Here is a 19,436-nt window from a genome sequence, read left to right on the forward strand (position 1 = left end):
TAACAGAAGAATTTTCCTTCATCAGGCGTCATGCACAGTGCTCCTAATTATTATCTATTTTGGAAACAGAATAATGATTATACTGCTTTACATCTCTAAATAGGTTTTACTAATAATGATTAGAAGTTTTTATGTATAAGTATATTGGTTACATTTAGTAGCTCTATTAAGAATGATTTGTATTGATGATTCTATTTATTCCCTTTTTTCTTTCCTTTTTATTTTTATTGCATAATTATAAGTGGTATTTTATAGGTACTTTATTAATTTGTAAGTAATATTATCTACACTGTATAGTTTTATCAGCTTAGTTATTATATTGATTTAATTTACTATGTATCTTTTCGGTGCTCTTTTAAGTATGGTCTTCTTATATTTATCTAAAATGTAATAAAATATTTTGAACACAAAGTTAAATGCAAACCACTCATATTTTGACATCCCTCTCCCTATATTTTTATTTTTTACCCAAAAATGATCTAAATTAAAATTGACATTTCAAAATTAACCCTTATTTACCTTTTTGGTAAAGTTTCATATTGATTGGTCAAAAGCTACCTAAGTCATAAGAAAAACAAAAAATCACTCTTTCAAAACCTTTTTTGAAACTTATATGTAATCATATCTACAGTTATTTTCCCTGACTCTCTAATATAAGTTGAATTGGAGTTCAGGTTGACTAACAGGTTAGCAATGGCTTCGCCTTGAAAACTTAAAAGGCAAATAATTGAGGAATTAAGGTACTGCCTTCAGGCCAAGTGTGGAGTTTTGGCCAGACAGAGTAGTGTAAAGAAGAGCGGGGAACACTACCAACTGAACCCCTTTGCTTACCCTTCTCACCACAGACCTCCGGCTGCAGTCCAGAGCGCCGACAACACCGTCCCCGGAAAACTGAAAAACAAAGAGTTAAACTACTTCCAACTGACTTTCCTGTACAGGAAGGAGGCGGGCCCACCCGATCAAAGGACCAACTAGGAACTCCCAACAGAGAAGAAAAGAGGGTGCGTCTGTAGATGAAGGATGGAGCTGGGGAAAGCCGGAAGACGCTGCGGAGAGCAGCCCGAGAAGGACGCTGTTGGCCAGTGAAGAAATGTCGACTGGAGAAGCCGGGTCAGGAGAAACGGAGGACAACATAGAAGCTCCAGAGGACTAGAGAGAGGAGTGGTGGACGCCCACGGGGATGCCTACACTTTGCCGCAACTCAGGAGAGTTGCCGCATTTGTGGTACTTTCACTGGACGTACGGAGGGAGTGTAAGGGATAGCCTGAGTAAAGGCCATAAGGGAATTACGAGTGACACTCTTAAAAGAAAGTATTTCTCTTTGGTGTTTTGTTGATTTGTGTTATTGTGTGGGAGACATACTTCTGCTCCTTAAGCACTAGGTCTCAGCTCTTAACTACTAGGATGAGGAGCCTGCAGTGATTGGGATGGAAAACAAAAAGTAGGTTGTCTCTACCCAATAACGAGTTGAGGATAAAAACAGCAGGGAAAGACTGGTCAATATTTAGTTTTTTCCTTATCTACCATTTTTTTAAATCTTTATTCCCTCACTTCTCTTATGTGCTACCCCTTGTTTGAAAGGGGGAGGGAAAGAGAAAGGATTAAGGGAAAACATAAAAACCTCTACGCTAATAGAATCATTTGCCCCGCTATGAAAGACCTCACCTCTTTATCGCTTGGGTGTTTTCCCTTTCCATCACTCCTGGCGTGGTGAAGGATACTATCTTAACCCAGTTATCTTAAAACTCAAGATATTTACCGCAACTTTCTTTTCTTTCTTTGCCTCCTGGGGACACCCTCCTGGAAGAAGACAACCCTAAAAGAAAAGAAGAAGAGAAGGAGTAACCCAATGGAAGAAAACCAAGACTCAGTGACAAACTCAATCTGTCCACCCCATCCCCCAAATATAGTATGTTAAGATTGAGAAGCACATTAAGCCTCCTCTTTTCTTTTTCCACCCATCCCTTCCACAATTAGGTTGGGCACAGTACCACATTTAATTTCAGGGACATCGCAAAGGGCCGCCACACAAAGGCTTGGCAGTTAGAGTGTGCTTTTCATGACTCCTTATCTAGTCTTTCAGTTTTTTTATGTGGCAGGCTCGCAAAGACTGTGCCCAACAACCTAAACAATGTTTATCTTGTGGCAGTCAATCAGAGCCTTTGAATCCACTGACTCATTTTTGAGCTTGCAAACCTCAAAAGGACGACAGGAGAAAAAGTTCCCTCGTTCATTCAGGGTTTACTCATTTTATAAATTTGGGTCCAAGAACTATTCTCAAACCCAGTCTCTAGAGTCATAGCTTCAAGATGGGTATTTAGGGTGTAAGAAATGTCTTCAGTAATAAAAAGTTGGGTAAAAGGGATTTCAGTCAGTTATAATGAGGTGTCTGTTGGATTTCACCTGTGATTTTTAGATGCCCACACTGACAAAAACACACACACCATTTCTCCCCTCTGTTTTGAAGGCTTTAAAAATGTTGATTAGTTTGAAAAATGTTGTTTTAAGTGCCCCTAACAGTCCACCCTCTTCTCTGTTTTCACTGCTACTTAAGGCCCCCTCATGTCCTGTTTATTGCATAATGTATTTTAACAAGACTTCCAAGTGTGACTGTTGAGAAATTTAAAGTCACCCCTCTCCCCCCCAAGTCTTATTGACCAAGCTACACCCCTGCCTGTTTCGAGTGCAGTTGTGGACTAACAATCTAGAGACTTTTCATTAATAGAAAGCTCACACATTTTTGCAGTGCTAATTTTTCCAAAAACTACTTACCTGATTTACACCAGACCAAGCAAAGACATTTTCTTGAATAAAGTTCAGCATTTTCGTCTGTAGAAAAGAGCAAAGATTCATAGCGAAGGTAAAGGGGAAAATGCAGCTTTTTTCAATCTCCCCCCATAGCCTATCCCAGACAGATTTGCATAAATCTTTCACTGTAGACCTTAAAGTCAATTAACTTTTTCTCAAGAAAGGTATGTGGAAATTTATCAAACAACAGCAAAGTTATTGGCAAAACTAAAATGTACTTTTCAACGAAATCTCCAACCCAACCATAACTACAGCGTCACTATTGCTTTTTAGTCCATGAATGTATGTTTACAGCGCAAAACCCTCCTTGTGAATAAAGCCCACAGTGTTTTTAGCAAAGCAAGGTATTTTTTTTTCTAAAATCCAACATTCTCAACTACATAATTAAGTACTGTTCTCATGTTTTTCTGCAAAGCCGCATGGACTGAGTACTTCAGTTATTGTTTACATATTTACTTTACTATTTCAAGTTTTTTGACCCAAAATAAACCTCTGATATAACAGACACATAGGGCCCTATTACAATGTCGGTCGGACATCGTAATGAGGCCCTCAATTGTTATTGAAATTTGGCCCTATGTTGCCATCGGAAAGTTCTATGACGTTCGCAAATTCTTGGCCTTTGCACTTCAGTTTATGGTCTCAACCTCACCGGAAACTCTCAATGGCAATAAAGGGCCAAATATATTCTAAGATTTCTTGGTCTACAATTACATCAAATATGGAGCATTTGTACGCGTATTATGTGGGTTAGCACTGTATAAGAACATTAAGTATAGGGAAAATGTCTCAATATGCCTTCTGACTTATTTGGGCACAGACACAAAAGGGTGGAGAGATTGTAACTGCTTTTGGAATCTGCATGGAAACATATTGGAAGTAGGTAAAGCAAGTCACTAAGCTTGCGCTCTGCTCGTTCATGAAAAGCTGCATAGTGAAAGGAAATGTTTGTGCTACAACAAGACTGCCATCTACTGTTCAAAATAAATATTAACAGCATTTCTATGAATGATTCTGCATGTATGTGAAAGCAAAGAACCTTAATAGGCGAGTCGAACCGCATGCCCTGAACCAGCGACTGAGCAATGTTGCACTTACCTTTGGTTGATTCTGCACCTGTATTTACACTAACGGAGGAGAGTTAAATGACTTTTAAACTGATCGGTCAATACAAAAACTATATTTTCTAAACCTAAAAATACGTTTAGCACCATCAATGTCTAAATTTGGTGCACAAGAGACCGCCACATGTCAGTTTTAATTCGATCAGCGGCCTTTGCAGTGCAGTGCATGTCATCTGCCCATTGAGTTCTCATTGGAAAAACCTGTGCTCCTCTATATCAATGTGTTTTCTCTTGAGTTTGTTTAGAAAAATGTACATGAATAAGCAGATTATTTCATGTATGTATATGGGCTGCCCCTGCCCCTCATGAAGGCTCAAACCTGAAACACTAAGAGGGCTGATTTATTGAGACCAGTGGCGTAAAGAAGCTTGAGGGCCCCCCCCTGCAAAGTACATGCATGGGGCCCCCACGCTCCGGCCCCAGTCTGAAGCTCACTTGCCAGGGGCCTGCCAGTGCCGGAGGGGGGCCCAGGAACTTGGGAGCCCCCCTCTCGGCACTGCGGCCGTCTGAGGGGGCTTTTGTTACGCCGCTACTTTGATTAACATGTTGGTGATGGAGGGGAGTACTGGGGGTGGGGGGGGGCAGGAAAGACCTGTTGAGGTTTTGCTGGATGGCGGCAGGAAAGACAGGCAGGAGGACTAAGTCATGGTTGGGATGGTGCAGGACAGTCAGTTCTAGCTCGCTGAGGTGGGGTTGTGATCAGTGACTGGGAAGGTTGAACAGAAAGGGTGCAACAATGGACTATAACCGTTTACTTGCTTTAGGAATGTGTGGGATGTGGTGGTGTTCGTTTGGCTGGTCTGGGCTTCTTCTGGAGGATTAAGGGTGAGAATGGTAGATCCAATTAAATTTATGATTAAGGTGAATATTAGGCTGTGAGACATGTGCTGCAGGGTGTTGGGTTAACCTGTTACATTAAAACAGCCTTCAGCACTTTAAGGTAGTGTTGAGTGTTTCATTGCACAGTCTACCTTCGTTCTACCTTATTATGGTGTGTATTTTTGTGCACAGGTTGAGAGTGAAGAAAAGAGAGTGAAGAGGGCGTTTCACACCCCACAACGTGTACCTGGGAAGGGACAGCTGCAGAACCTGGCCAACATGAGGTGTTTTGGGCAGGAGGTTCTGCCGAGTGTGGCTGGCAGGGTCTTCAGGAGCTCACAGCTCAGCAGCAGAACTTGCCACGGTGTGAGCGGAGGATACAGACTGTAGGGAGCTGAGACTGCTACCGAGGCTGCTGGCGCAGTACTGCCATTCTTTCTGCTCCACACTCACCTCCCAGTGCCTCCAGTCTCTCTCTCTGCTGCTGGTCTCCTCTCCTCCTCTACCGATGTTTCCAGCAGTGCTTAATTTGTAATTTTAAAAACGTATGTGCCAAGGCCGTTCTCATGAGGTCACTGCAGTCTGCACCAATGTCAGCACTGCCAATGACCGCACGAACACAGCTACTAATCATTGCACTCCTACAAGAGTGACAATTCAGACTACTGCAGGCCCCCATAGATATAATAAGATATTATTCATTCATTTTAATGCACATTGACTTATTAAACACAGTTGTGCTCATCTCAACATTTGACAGACAATGCCACCATGTGGTGGACTGTCATTAGAGCCGGTGCTGACAATTAAGTGCTGGGCCAAGCACTGGAAACCACCGTCTCAAATTAAGCACTGGTTTCCAGCCTTAGGACAGTCCGAGCAGCAACTGCAGCCACAGGTGTGAAAAAGGACAACACTGGATGCTGGGATGGAGGCTGCTCAGAAGAAACTGCATTCCACAGGAGGCACAATGTGCTGGGCAGCAGGCTGTCCTTCTCCCAGCCCCACCATTGCTGCACAGGGGTTTACATGCACCAGCCCCTTACTCCATTGCCACTGGGGGAGAAGGTCAGCGTGCTCTCATCTGCCTCACTGGTTGGTAGTTTCATAGACCAGAAGCAAGTGGACCCAGAGAATTATAGATTAAAAATGCAATCATTCATGGTGACAGCGCCAGGAAACCTTTTTATGTGCTCTATACAAATTTTTTTTTTTTTTTTTTTGAAAAACCTTTATTGACATAGCAATCATTAACAAGTATGGGCCTACAACCCCCCGGGGCCGGCCGCTAAGCAATCAGAGCAATGAAGATCAAATGTAAACACAGGCGGCACCTCGGAGAGCAGAGTCTTCATGCTAGTGTAATCCGGCCAGTGAGCCGCGTAGGTAGGACACCAGGAGAAAAGGGTTTTTCATTTTATGAGGGAACAAGATAGTAGGATCAGGTGCCAAACAATTTCTCAACAGCGATAAAGAGGCAGGCAGGATAAGAGACGGAGGCAATAAACAGCAATCTATTGGATCAATGGTGCAGACACAGGAAATTCAGGAGGGGGAAGAATATCATAAACAGTTGCGCCTGCAGGCCCCCGTACCTAACGCCCAGAGAACACCCCGGAAACTGTGGCACACATGAAAAGGCAACGATTCACAACAAAGGAGGTGTACCGCGCTGATCCCAGAAAAGAAAAAACAGGAAGAAGCAGAGAAGAAAAAGGAGGCCATGGAAAAAGAGATAAGACTAAAGAATCCCCTCCCCCAACCCCCCACCCTGCACCTCTGCAAATGAGTACGGCCCCCCCCCCCCCCAGCAGTGTGCCTGTCGCCCTGGAACTAGACCCGAAATATAGAAGAAACAGGGAAAAAAGAGTAAGAAAGAACCCCACCAGACGGGGGGTAGAGAAATTATAAGAAACTGGAGGAGGGCCTTCAGAACATACCCCCGGCTTCTCCCTCCCGCACGGTGAGGTCTCCCCACAGCAAACAATAAGCAGCACCAAAGCGACCATATCAAAAGAGAAATGGGGAGCGTTATGCATCAAATATGCTAATAGCTATGTCATGCGAGTACGCAACCATGAGTCCGCCCGTTCACCAGATGACCACCCCCGAAGGATCAGCCTCATCCCTGACCACTCTTTGCAATTCTGCCCATGCCTACCCCTCGACCCAGCGCCATGTCCGATGTTCCAAGGCAAAGGAGTGTCCAAAAACGACCGGGAAGCGGCGCACACAGGTGGGGTGGAAGTCTCCGAGCACCAAAACAGTCCGCATCATGGAGGGGCGTCTTTCCCAGTGCTGCCCCAGGATCTGCACTGCACACAAGGTCCAGGAAGGCTGAATCAGCCAAAGCAGACAACTGTTGCTGGAATAGTCCCTGGGTCTCCGGAGGCCAAGCACGGGACGAAGCCACCACCTTCCACTCAGGTCCAATACCTCCGGAGCAGATCAAACCCTCAGTTAGCCGAACACACGGTAGCATACTGTCCAGAGCGTCCAGCTGTGCACTAATCGCAGGGGTGGCCGCGATATTGACCTCCTGTGTGCAGTGTGGGAAGGCCCCGTGTACCTGTGGTCCGGCAGGCCGCCACTGTCCCAACGCAGATGCCACACCATCGAGCTTACTCCCCAAGACCCCGACGCCACGAGCCAAGGAGAAATGAAGGGCACCCAGGGCCTCTAGGAGGTCGCCGTACCCGAGCACAGCTCTCTGCGACCGCTCCGCCGCACTCCCAAAAGTCACACACTCCCAATCCTGCTGCGACCCAGTGGACAGGATGGTAGGCTGCATAGCAACAAGATGGCCGCCGGGGAGGCCCGACCCGTATTGAGGCCGGGACCCGGGGACAAGCGCCTCGAGGTCCACGTCGCTGGAGACAGGGTCCGGGGGCAGGCAAAAGTTCAGCCGTTGCGTGGTCACGGGCAACAGTCGTCCCCACCACGGACCAGCTCCCGCGAAAATCCGGGAGCAGCCCGTAAGGATCAGGGCGAGCCAGGGACGGCGTCCGGGCAGCTCACCGTCAAAGGCAGGGGCAAACACCACAGAATCCGAGAATTGCACCCCCGGGCATGTCCTCGGTCCGCAACGCTCAGCAGGGGGAGCGACTACGGCAAAATGCAGGCCGAGGGCAGCACCGCTCCGGCGGGCCGACTCCACTCAGTCACCACAGGCCGCTGTTGCTAAACTGCCACCCGTCCAAGGCGTCCACTCGAGGTCCCGGCTCCGGGGCCGCACGGGCCGCAAAGTTCAACCGCTGATTTCTTCGGCGGTACGGCAGCCAGAAACCTCGGAGTCACACGATCGGTTGCCACTTTCGTTTACAAACACGATCTCGTAGTGCAGAATAAGGATCTCATGCAGGATATCCGTGCGGGATGCGGAGGTTCACGGAGCCGGGAATCTACGCTGCCGTCCCGGTCGCCATCTTGGCTCCTCCCGCTCTATACAAATTTGATATAACATAACATAACATATTACAAAATATGAATTACATTTTCAACAAAGTAATGACTAAACGGGGATGACCCATTATCATATTTTATGTATGCTTTTCTGTGTGCCGAACAAAAATGTGAATGACACCTTCAAAAACCAATAGCTGAAGGAGGCAACCCAAAACAGCTATCAATGTATTTGTTTATCACTTTTATGCTTCAGTTTACATGCTTTGGTAGACAGATAATCATGACCTAGCTCTAGGACACCCCCGCACCGCACGGCCACCAGCTGCTGCGTGCGTCTTCCCCGCCTTCTGCCTCGCTGCCTCGCTAGCCGAGCCTCCGCCGCGTGACCACGCCCCCTGCCTCCTAGCGGCGTGGTCCGTGTCCGCCTGGCCTGCCCCCTTCGTATTTGCTGTTCTTTATTGTGTTTTGTTGCCTGTCTCCCTGTAACTTGTTTTTTGCCTTCTGTATTGCTTGCTTCGTTTGGCCCCTTCGTCCTCCCTCCCCGCTCCCCGCTTCCCGCCACAGCCGCTAACCCCGCCCCTTTTGCCTTCTGTACCCTCCCCGCTCCCGCCTCCCAGCTGCTCCGCCCCCCCGCGCACTTGGCCATATATGGCGACCGTGCGACGCAGGTGAGTGTGACCTAGCTCTAGGACACCCCCGCGCCGCACGGCCACCAGCTGCTGCGTGCGTCTTCCCCGCCTTCTGTATCGCTGCCTCGCTAGCCGAGCCTCCGCCGCGTGACCACGCCCCCTGCCTCCTAGCGGCGTGGTCCGTGTCCGCCTGACCTGCCCCCTTCGTATTTGCTGTTCTTTATTGTGTTTTGTTGCCTGTCTCCCTGTAACTTGTTTTTTGCCTTCTGTATTGCTTGCTTCGTTTGGCCCCTTCGTCCTCCCTCCCCGCTCCCCGCCACAGCCGCTAACCCCGCCCCTTTTGCCTTCTGTACCCTCCCCGCTCCCGCCTCCCTGCTGCTCCGCCCCCCCCCGCGCACTTGGCCATATATGGCGACCGTGCGACGCAGGTGAGTGTGACCTAGCTCTAGGACACCCCCGCGCCGCACGGCCACCAGCTGCTGCGTGCGTCTTCCCCGCCTTCTGCCTCGCTGCCTTGCTAGCCGAGCCTCCGCCACGTGACCATGCCCCCTGCCTCCTAGCGGCGTGGTCCGTGTCCGCCTGACCTGCCCCCTTCGTATTTGCTGTTCTTTATTGTGTTTTGTTGCCTGTCTCCCTGTAACTTGTTTTTTGCCTTCTGTATTGCTTGCTTCGTTTGGCCCCTTCGTCCTCCCTCCCCGCTCCCCGCTTCCCGCCACAGCCGCTAACCCCGCCCCTTTTGCCTTCTGTACCCTCCCCGCTCCCGCCTCCCAGCTGCTCCGCCCCCCCGCGCACTTGGCCATATATGGCGACCGTGCGACGCAGGTGAGTGTGACCTAGCTCTAGGACACCCCCGCGCCGCACGGCCACCAGCTGCTGCGTGCGTCTTCCCCGCCTTCTGCCTCGCTGCCTCGCTAGCCGAGCCTCCGCCGCGTGACCATGCCCCCTGCCTCCTAGCGGCGTGGTCCGTGTCCGCCTGACCTGCCCCCTTCGTATTTGCTGTTCTTTATTGTGTTTTGTTGCCTGTCTCCCTGTAACTTGTTTTTTGCCTTCTGTATTGCTTGCTTCGTTTGGCCCCTTCGTCCTCCCTCCCCGCTCCCCGCTTCCCGCCACAGCCGCTAACCCCGCCCCTTTTGCCTTCTGTACCCTCCCCTCTCCCGCCTCCCAGCTGCTCCGCCTCCCCGCGCACTTCGCCATATATGGCGACCGTGCGAACGCGCAGCGGTCACGCGCAGCGGGCGCGCCGATTGTGCGCCGAAGGCGCGCCAAAGGTAAGCCCGTCTGCGCCCGTCCGCGCCTGGCCCGCGCCCAGTGCCAGGATCCCTGGCCCACGAGGACCCCGGCCAACCCGCCTGACATACACCGCCGCCACCCTCATCGCACTCAACACCGGCCGAACCCCGGGATGCCACCAAGCCACCCCGAGACGCACCCACGGACCCTTCAGCTGCCACGCCTGCAAGTTCACCTGCATCCGGACCTGCCCGGCACCAGCACCTGCCAAGCCGAACACCAGCAGCAAACACCTCAAGTGCATCCTGCTCAACACCCGCTCCGTCCACAGACACGCCACCGAACTCTGGAACCTCCTAGACGCCACAGCCCCTGACATTGCCTTCATCACGGAGACCTGGATGAACGCCTCTTCAGCGCCCGACATCGCCATCGCCATCCCAGAGGGCTACAAGATCACCCGGAGGGACCGCACCGCCAACCAGATGGGAGGAGGCATCGCCATCATCCACAGGAACACCATCCGAATCACGACTAGCACCGACAACACCCTAACCACCGCCGAACACCTGCACTTCCAGATCCACACCGACCCGAAGACCACCCTCAGAGGCACCCTGATCTACCGACCCCCGGGACCACGCACTCAATTCAGCGAGGACATCGCCGACTTCGTCAGCCCGCACGCCCTCCCCTCCGCCGACTACATCCTCCTGGGGGACCTCAACTTCCACCTGGAGAACAACAACGACCGCAACACCAGCACCCTGCTCGACAACCTCGCCAACCTTGGACTGAAGCAACTGGTGAGCACCCCCACCCACCTCGCCGGACACACACTCGACGCCGTCTTCTCATCCAGCAAAGACATCGCCTTCAGCCACGCCACAGAACTCCACTGGACGGACCACAGCTGCGTACACTTCACCTTCAAAAGAACGACGATCCACCAGCAACAGGTTGCCCGTAGAAGCTGGAACAAGATCACAGCCGACCAGCTCGCCGCTTCCCTGAGCCAGCACCCTCCTGCCAGCTCAGCGAACCCCAGCCAGGCCGCCGACAACCTCACGAAGTGGATCAGCAACTGCGCGGACGAACTCGCCCCGCTGAGGACCCCGCCCAGCAGACCCGGCAGCAAGAAAGCCCCATGGTTCACCGACGAACTCAAGAGCTCCAAGAAGAACTGCCGAGCCCTCGAGAAAGTCTGGAGAAAGGAACCTACACCGGACAACAAGACCACCCTCAAACTCGCCACCCGGAAGCACCACCAACTGATCCGCGCCGCCAAGAAAACTGCATTCAAGGACCGGCTGGACAACAACGCACACAACTGCAAGGAACTCTTCAACATCGTGAAAGAGCTCTCCAACCCCAACGCCGGAAACAACGACATCACCCCTTCGCAAGACCTCTGCAACTCCCTCGCATCCTACTTCCACAACAAGATTGCGGACATACACAACAGCTTCAGCACCCAACCGACGCACGCCACGACCACAGCCAAGCCGCCCACCGCCGCCCTCCGAGCCTGGACTCCGATCAACACCGAAGACACCGTCCGCATGATGAACTCCGTCCACTCCGGATCTCCGACCGACCCCTGCCCTCACCACGTCTTCAACAAGGCCGACGCTGTCATCGCACCCCATCTGCGGGACATCATCAACTCCTCCTTCGACACCGCCACCTTCCCCGAGAGCTGGAAGCATGCCGAACTCAGCGCTCTTCTCAAGAAACCTACAGCAGACCCCACCGAACTCAAGAATTACCGCCCAATCTCGCTCCTCCCGTTTCCTGCCAAAGTCATCGAGAAGACCGTCAACAATCAGCTGGCCGCCTTCCTCGAGACGAACGGATCCCTCGACCCCTCGCAGTCCGGCTTCCGAGCCAACCACAGCACCGAGACCGCCCTCATCGCCGCCACCGACGACATCCGAGCCCTGATGGACAACGGAGAAACAGCGGCCCTCATCCTCCTAGACCTCTCCGCGGCCTTCGACACTGTCTGCCACCGCACCCTAGTGCAACGCCTCAGCAACGTCGGAATCCAGGAGAAGGCACTGGAATGGATCGTCTCCTTCCTCGACGGAAGAACACAGAGAGTCCGCCTACCACCGTACAAGTCAGAAGCCACCGAAGTCATCTGCGGCGTCCCTCAAGGATCCTCGCTGAGCCCTACCCTCTTCAACGTCTACATGAGCCCCCTCGCGGCCATCGCACGCCAACACAACCTCAACATAATCTCCTACGCCGACGACACCCAGCTGATCCTCTCCCTGACCAACGACCCCACCGCCGCCAGAGCCAACCTGCACGAAGGGATGAAGGAGGTAGCCGAGTGGATGACGACCAGCCGCCTGAAACTGAACTCAGACAAGACGGAGGTCCTCATCCTGGGCTCCACGCCCACCGCCTGGGACGACTCCTGGTGGCCCCCGCCCTGGGCACCGCACCCAAACCGACTAACCACGCACGCAACCTGGGCTTCATCCTGGACTCCTCCCTCTCCATGACCAAGCAAGTCAACGCCGTCTCCTCGGCGTGCTTCAACATCCTGCGCATGCTACGGAAGATCTTCTGGTGGATCCCCACGGAGACCAGGAAGACCGTCACCCAGGCCCTCGTCACCAGCCGACTGGACTACGGCAACGCCCTCTACGCCGGAACCACCGCCAAGCTCCAGAAGAGACTTCAGCGGATCCAGAACGCCTCAGCCAGACTCATCCTCGACATCCCACGTAACAGCCACATCTCCGGACACCTGAGAGACCTGCATTGGCTCCCCGTCAACAAAAGAATCACCTTCCGTCTCCTCACCCACGCACACAAAGCCCTACACGATCAAGGCCCGAGCTACCTCAACAACCGAATCAACTTCTACGCTCCCAAACGCCACCTCCGATCAACCAGCCACGCCCTCGCCGCCGTCCCACGCATCCGTAGAGCGACAACAGGAGGAAGGTCCTTCTCCTACCTGACCGCCAAGACCTGGAACTCCCTCCCGACCGACCTGCGCCTGACCCAAGACCACCTCTCCTTCAGGAAGAAGCTCAAGACCTGGCTGTTCGAGCAGTAACGGCACCCCCCCCCTAAGCGCCTTGAGACCCTACGGGTATGTAGTGCGCTCTATAAATGTCTTTGATTGATTGATGTCTTTCTGATATACGAAAATTGGCTCAACATCATCAGTGCCTAATTTGTGAACACAAGAGTGCCGGTGCCACGAAGCTCTGCTCAGAAGCTGGTGGCCGTTCAAGTAAACATGGGTGTACCAAATACCAAGGCCAACAGTCTTTTATGCACTCCCTGCCCCTTTTTCTCTCTCCTGCAGTTGGCTGCTTTCTGTTTGTTGTGTTTTTCCTCTCTTGCGCTCGGAACAGTGCTGGTCCCCAAAAATAGGTGCCAGTGCCCCCACCAGCTCAAATTAAGCACTAAATGCCATTCTAACAAAGCCCAGTAGCCCACGGGTCTTATCCAAGCACAACCTTTTTTAAGCTGAGAGGACATTTCTGCCTTTTATTTGGAAGATGTACCCCAAATCCCTAGCTAGCCTCATACTTTTCTTCAGTTTTGGTTTTGAAATGTCTACTAATTCATTATCCAGAGATGAGCACCATGAGGTGACCTTTGGGTGCACGAGTGCTACAAACCAATAAGATAGTCAAGCTTCATTATTCCTTCTTTGAGCTGCCATGCAGCCCTCTTCCCTCTGTAGGAGCCTCTCCCCTTTTATGCCCCCTCCACCTTCATGTTTTAAAGACATCTTACAGTAAACGTGTAAAAATATGATAAAGTATCTTCAAAATTCCAAAATGTCTTTTTCATTAGCCCGTAGAGCCTTTTCTCCACAGTATATGTGATGATATCACTGCATTGAGAGGTATTTTTTTTAATAGGATAGTTTTCACGCATGAATGTAGAAAGATTCATGCTTCCACCGACCATGACAATAATGTCAATAGTGCACTGAGGCAAGGCAATTGTCATGTGCACCCTCTGGGTTGCCTGGGCTGCTATTATAAATTGACTACATCATAGTTTATTCAATTAAACACAAGAAAAGAAAAAGGAGGCAAAGTGAAAAAAAACAATTGCCTAGGATCACAGTTTGGTCAAGTGGGGAAGGCGGGATTGATAACAGGTTTTCTGGTTTCGCATTGTGCAAATCAGCCACTTTTTGTACATGCTTCACTTCCTCTACACCCACCTTACAAATCCCATATCACCCAACCGCCACCCTGCTGGCATCAGTGTGGCCCTCAGTCACACCACAGACTGTACTTTGTGGCCCCTGGGGAAGTGTTTGTGAGTACCCATGCTCTAACTACACCCCTCTTCTCTTTCACAGGCCCAAAGAAGCAACAAGCAAGTCTAGCTCTAGCCACGTTCACATCATTTGGTCCCGAAATTATGCATAGTGGTGTCAGAGGACCACTTTCTCACTCTTCCTGAGAGTTCACTGGCTGTAGTTCTCCAGTAGATATGTATAGCACTACACACCCAAATCATATGGAAAAAGTCTACTTTTCTTCCTTGCAAATTCAGCTGTTGCTCAGGGGTGAGAGCCCATTAACCCCTCACCCTCGAGGGAACTGCTCAGCATCCCCTCAAAAGCCCCTTAAGCAAAAGCGAGCGAATTCAGAGAAGTAAAGATTAAACTGCAGTCAGTCTTTATGACTGGCATTCACAAATGTAAATGGAGCTTTCAACAAATCCATGGATAAAGAGGGCTGACTGAATGTTCTGCTCTCAGTATGCTTTCCTGTGGGCTGATCCAAAATATGAGTGACACTGTTCAAATTCATAAGCAAGAGGGCCGTATCCCAGGCAGTGCCCACGAGGGGGCCAAGATCTCTTTCCCGTGAGGTTGTAAGCCTATGGAGGCAGCCAGACATCTTGTTGTTCTGAGCCTTGTAAAGAGCAGGAATTGTCCCTTAGACAAACGTTCCACTAGAACCCCACGTTCCCACTGACTATATTCCAACAATTCAGCCCATATTATGGGCACGACGTCAGGACATAGCTTTAGCTGTATGTATTTATATTCCTTTGCATGTGCTCAAGTGTCTTCGTGCTCCACTGCCCTGTGTTAGGTCCCCTACTTTGGAAATTCCATAGAGATGCCAACTTCTAAATCCTTTCAATGTGCCCCTTTTCTAAGAAGGTACTTAGTGATTTTCCTTTTTCATCCCTGGAGTGTTATGGCTCTGTTCCAGGCCCAGGCACTACCTGTGTTGCAGCTGACAGTCTGTGTATTCCCTCCTCTACCTACAGATAGTATGTGTAGTGACATTCCCCAAAGCCAGCCTTTTAGAGAGGTTTCTGCAACCAGGGCATGCGTCCAGTCATTAACCTCTGCGGGGGTCAATTACACCCTGGGCCGGCCTACAAGTTACGTTTTACTTTTATTCACGATTTCCCAGCCGGGCCCCACCATGATGCCCTCCCTGATCCAAATTATGATCTCATCCCACCCCACCCACCCACTGAGAGTCCTCGCCACCACGGACCACTCCTGCCTCAGCTTGGACAGACTCACCTGAGGCCTGGCCTGCAGCTTCAGTGGCAGGTACGAGCGGGCAGCAGAAGAGGGCAAGGGCAAGGCTAGCCAGGCAGGGGCTAGTAATAATTAAATTATGGCCGGGGGCGCCGCAAGGTGATGGTCTTTTTCAGTAATCACTCTGTCTGGGTCCTTGATGGGATGCCTCACTGCACTCGCCACTGTCACGCGCACTTTTTATTGTGCTTCTGTGCAATGCGCATGACAATGTTATGGTCACCAGCCCCACCCTATGCCCCACCCTGAAGACGCGCAGACGCGGAGACATCTGCGCGCTGCGCACCATAACTAATAAAGAGCCTCAGAGGCTCACGCGGGGCCCGGCGGACATGTGCACCATTTAATTAATTAGGAGGCCGGACCATTTAATTCATGAAGAGGCTTGCTGGGGGCTGCGGGGGCCTGTGTTACGCCTCTGGCCGTGCGGGCACCATTTAATTAATGAGGAGGCCGTGCGTGCGCACCATGGCCGTGCACACCATTTAATTCATGAACTTAGGGGCTTGTGTGCTCCGCCGAGTGAGGGGGCTGCTAGAGCACGGGGCCCCCCTGCAACGCGAGGGCTGCGGAGGCCTGTGTTATGCCCCAGCTTAGATTTCCACACCACACAATTCAACTATAAATAATTTAACCCTACAACATTCCATACCACATAATTACAATCCTAAAAATTAAAAAACACATATTTCCACTGTACTCCATACCACATAATTCCACATCACAGAATAACATTCCACACAACTTAATACCGCTCCAAACCACATAATTGCAAGGGTTAAGCGATACCGATGCCCCCAGTTTGAATGGCAGCAGGGTCCCGGCTATTATGTTTGCGGACGATACCCTGCTGCTCTCCAAATCCCCCATGGGCCTCCAGCGGGTGTTGGATGGATTCACGAATTTCTGTGAGAGGCGTGGATTGGAAGTCAATGCGACTAAAACTAAGTTCATGATTTTCAATCCACCCCTCTCAACCCGTCCAAACCCTACAATAGGGTCTGTTAGATTAGACCGGGTCTCTACTTTTGAATACCTGGGGGTAACCCTCAATCAATCCATGACTTGGGATTCGCACATAACCAAGGCGAACCTGAAACTTGCGCAGCGAATAGACGGTTTATGCAGGATGGTATCTGGGTCGACATACAAACCCTTTGGCCCACCTCTCCACATCTACAAAACTCAGGTTAGAGGGGCAATAACATACGGGGGCGAGATATGGGGGCACACAGTTTGTCAGAAAATGCAGATCAACGAGAACAATTTCATTAGACAGCTGGCTGCATTACCATCTAGTACCCCACTTCTCCCGCTAAGATTCGACCTTGGTCTCAGACCAATCACTGAGGAGTTGGGTCTTAAGCCTCTGACTTTCTGGCGTAGATTATGGAGTTCTCCTGATCTATCCAGTTATAGAACCGAACTGGCAGAAATTCTGTGCCTTCCCAAACTGACACGAATACCTTGGTTTAAATACATTAAGTATACTTTTGATAGCCTTGGGAGGCCGGATATGTGGTCAAATCCGGAAAATGCTTGTAGTAGGATCTCTCGTAGCGCATTAGCAAAGATATATTACGCCCATAAGCTACAGGCTGCAACTGAGTCCCTACGCCAGGAATCATTATCTAATCACTTCCTTGCCATTAAAGATCACTACTCCTTGGAACCTGTCCTTGATGATATAGCTCCTCAATTAACAAGGAAGCTTTATATGCAGTGGCGTTATGGAACTCTCCCTCTGAGGGCACTTGTTGCACACTGGTCTAAAACACACTCTATAGTGAATTGCCCAGGATGCTTATCTACGCGAGAAGATGAATTACATATTATTTTTTTCTGTCCCGCATACAATGCCTCCCGGAAATATTGGCTTATTCCACTCCTTAGAAATCTGTGTTTCAAGAAATACTATCCTGCATACAGAGTTTTAAAGTCAGATTTATCGGCACTAACTGTATTTGCTGTTGCCAAATTTTTAACGGCAATGTGGTTCATTCGTAACCGACTTATTAAGCTTAATAGTACCAATTGTTAAATAACTTATGCTTTTTTATACGACTGTTTTGTGGTTTAATCTAATCTTACTCTTTTATGCTAAATGTAAATTTTGTTGTATGTTGTTCTCTTTTATGGTCCACAGTGGCCGAAATAAAGATTATGATGATGATGATATAATTAAACTTCACACAATATATTTACACTCAACTCTAAAACACATAATTACCCTCCACAAAATACAACTCTGCAACATGCTGCATAAATCCACTCCGCACAATTATACACCACACCATGCCACAAAATTCCACACGTCACACAATTCCACAATTCATCCCCACACATTTTATCACTCAGCATAATTACACTCCACATAATACCACTCAGCACCACATAATTAACCTCCACATAATTATGCTCTACTCCATACTGCTTACATACACTGCACATAAATCCAGTCTATGCCACTTAGCAACACTCCACATAGCTACACTTCACACCATGACTCATAATACCACTCAACATAATTTCACTCAACACAGCAACTTCCACGTCACACAATTCAACTCTATACATTTCCATTCCACACCACATAATTCACAAAAGACATAATTCAAACTAACAACACAAATACACAACACACCACATACATCCAATCTACACAACAAAATGCCACATCATGCTACAATATTTAACAGCACACCACATAAGTAAGCTCCACTACATACCACTCCACAACACAAAATACCATTCCAGATAATCCCACTCCAAGACACACAATCCAACTCCACTCAATACCACATAATTACAATGCACACCATGCCACATTATTTCACTACACAGATCTAATCCACGCAACACAATTCCACAACTAACAATTCCAATCCAAACCATATATGTCCACTTGACACCACGCACATTCACTCCACTCCAAACAGAAAATGCATATGTAAAATACATTGTCCTTTACAACATCAATAGCTCTAACTCTCACCTTCCAATGCGTCCCAGCAGATCCTGTTTCTGGAGCTGCAATCCTTCTACTGCCTCTGTCAGTTCTCCTCTGTGCTGCCTCCTGCTCTCTCTGGGGCCCCCACCCCCATCCTTTTTCCGGGCCTGGCTTGTGGCTCTGACTGAAGAGAAACAATGTAACTTGTTACTTTGTTTCTCTTCAGTCCTGGGTCAGCACCAGGAGCTCAGGGCAGGCTGCACACTGCAGCTGCTTTAGAGCAAGCCTCTCTCTCACAGCTCTCTACCGATGAGCTAAGGGGGCCCCCCTTCATGTACTGAAGACCGAGGGGCCCCCGTATCGCGGGGGCTGCGGGGGTGTTTGATACGCCCCTGATTGAGACTTTGCATAATCCAGTGCAAAGGCTTGATAAACTATTGGTTTTCATGGCAAAACGTGGTTTGGACTGGAAAGTGGTAAAAAGGAACACAAATATAGTGTAACGCCCTGAACGTCTCAGGATCGTTTAACAGACACGATAATGAGGACGCAACCACTTGTGAAGGGTTAGTTATTTTAATGAAGGCAAAAACAATACAACGAATAAACAAAAGTTATAGTCACTGGAATCCTCCAGGCTAAGTACGTTACCAGCCCACAGCACGGATGGTCCTAACCGTCCTCTGCATATACGCCGATCCCGGCGTATGCCAACAGAGGGCAGAAATGAAATGGCCGACAATGCCAATCGGTAGGCTGTGAGGGGCACGACGAGTGTTGGGGAGAATCGAGGAGTCAGGGAAACACCCAGCCGGGGTCTCTACCTGAAGGGAGCAGCCGCTCAACCTCTTCCTCCGACTGCACCGGGACGCGGAGTCACCTCCTGGTGATGCGTCACCGATACCCCAATCAAA

General features: G+C 49.9%; 1 protein-coding gene and 1 long non-coding RNA gene across 2 annotated transcripts in view; one reads left to right on the top strand and one right to left on the bottom strand.

Annotated features, from left to right (window-relative positions):
* The window catches only part of RXFP1 (relaxin family peptide receptor 1), a 1,268,256-nt gene that overhangs the window by 950,999 nt on the left and 297,821 nt on the right, over window positions 1-19,436 (top strand). The window lies entirely within an intron of this gene.
* On the bottom strand, window positions 833-18,629 carry LOC146862535 (uncharacterized). The gene is made up of 4 exons (XR_014978142.1): window positions 18,568-18,629; window positions 2,773-2,829; window positions 1,760-1,816; window positions 833-891 (listed from the first exon to the last, which is right to left on the bottom strand). It is a non-coding gene; the product is annotated as an uncharacterized LOC146862535 (long non-coding RNA).

Source organism: Triturus cristatus, chromosome 2_2, assembly GCF_964204655.1.
Source record: "Triturus cristatus chromosome 2_2, aTriCri1.1, whole genome shotgun sequence".
Lineage (NCBI taxonomy): Eukaryota > Metazoa > Chordata > Amphibia > Caudata > Salamandridae > Triturus > Triturus cristatus.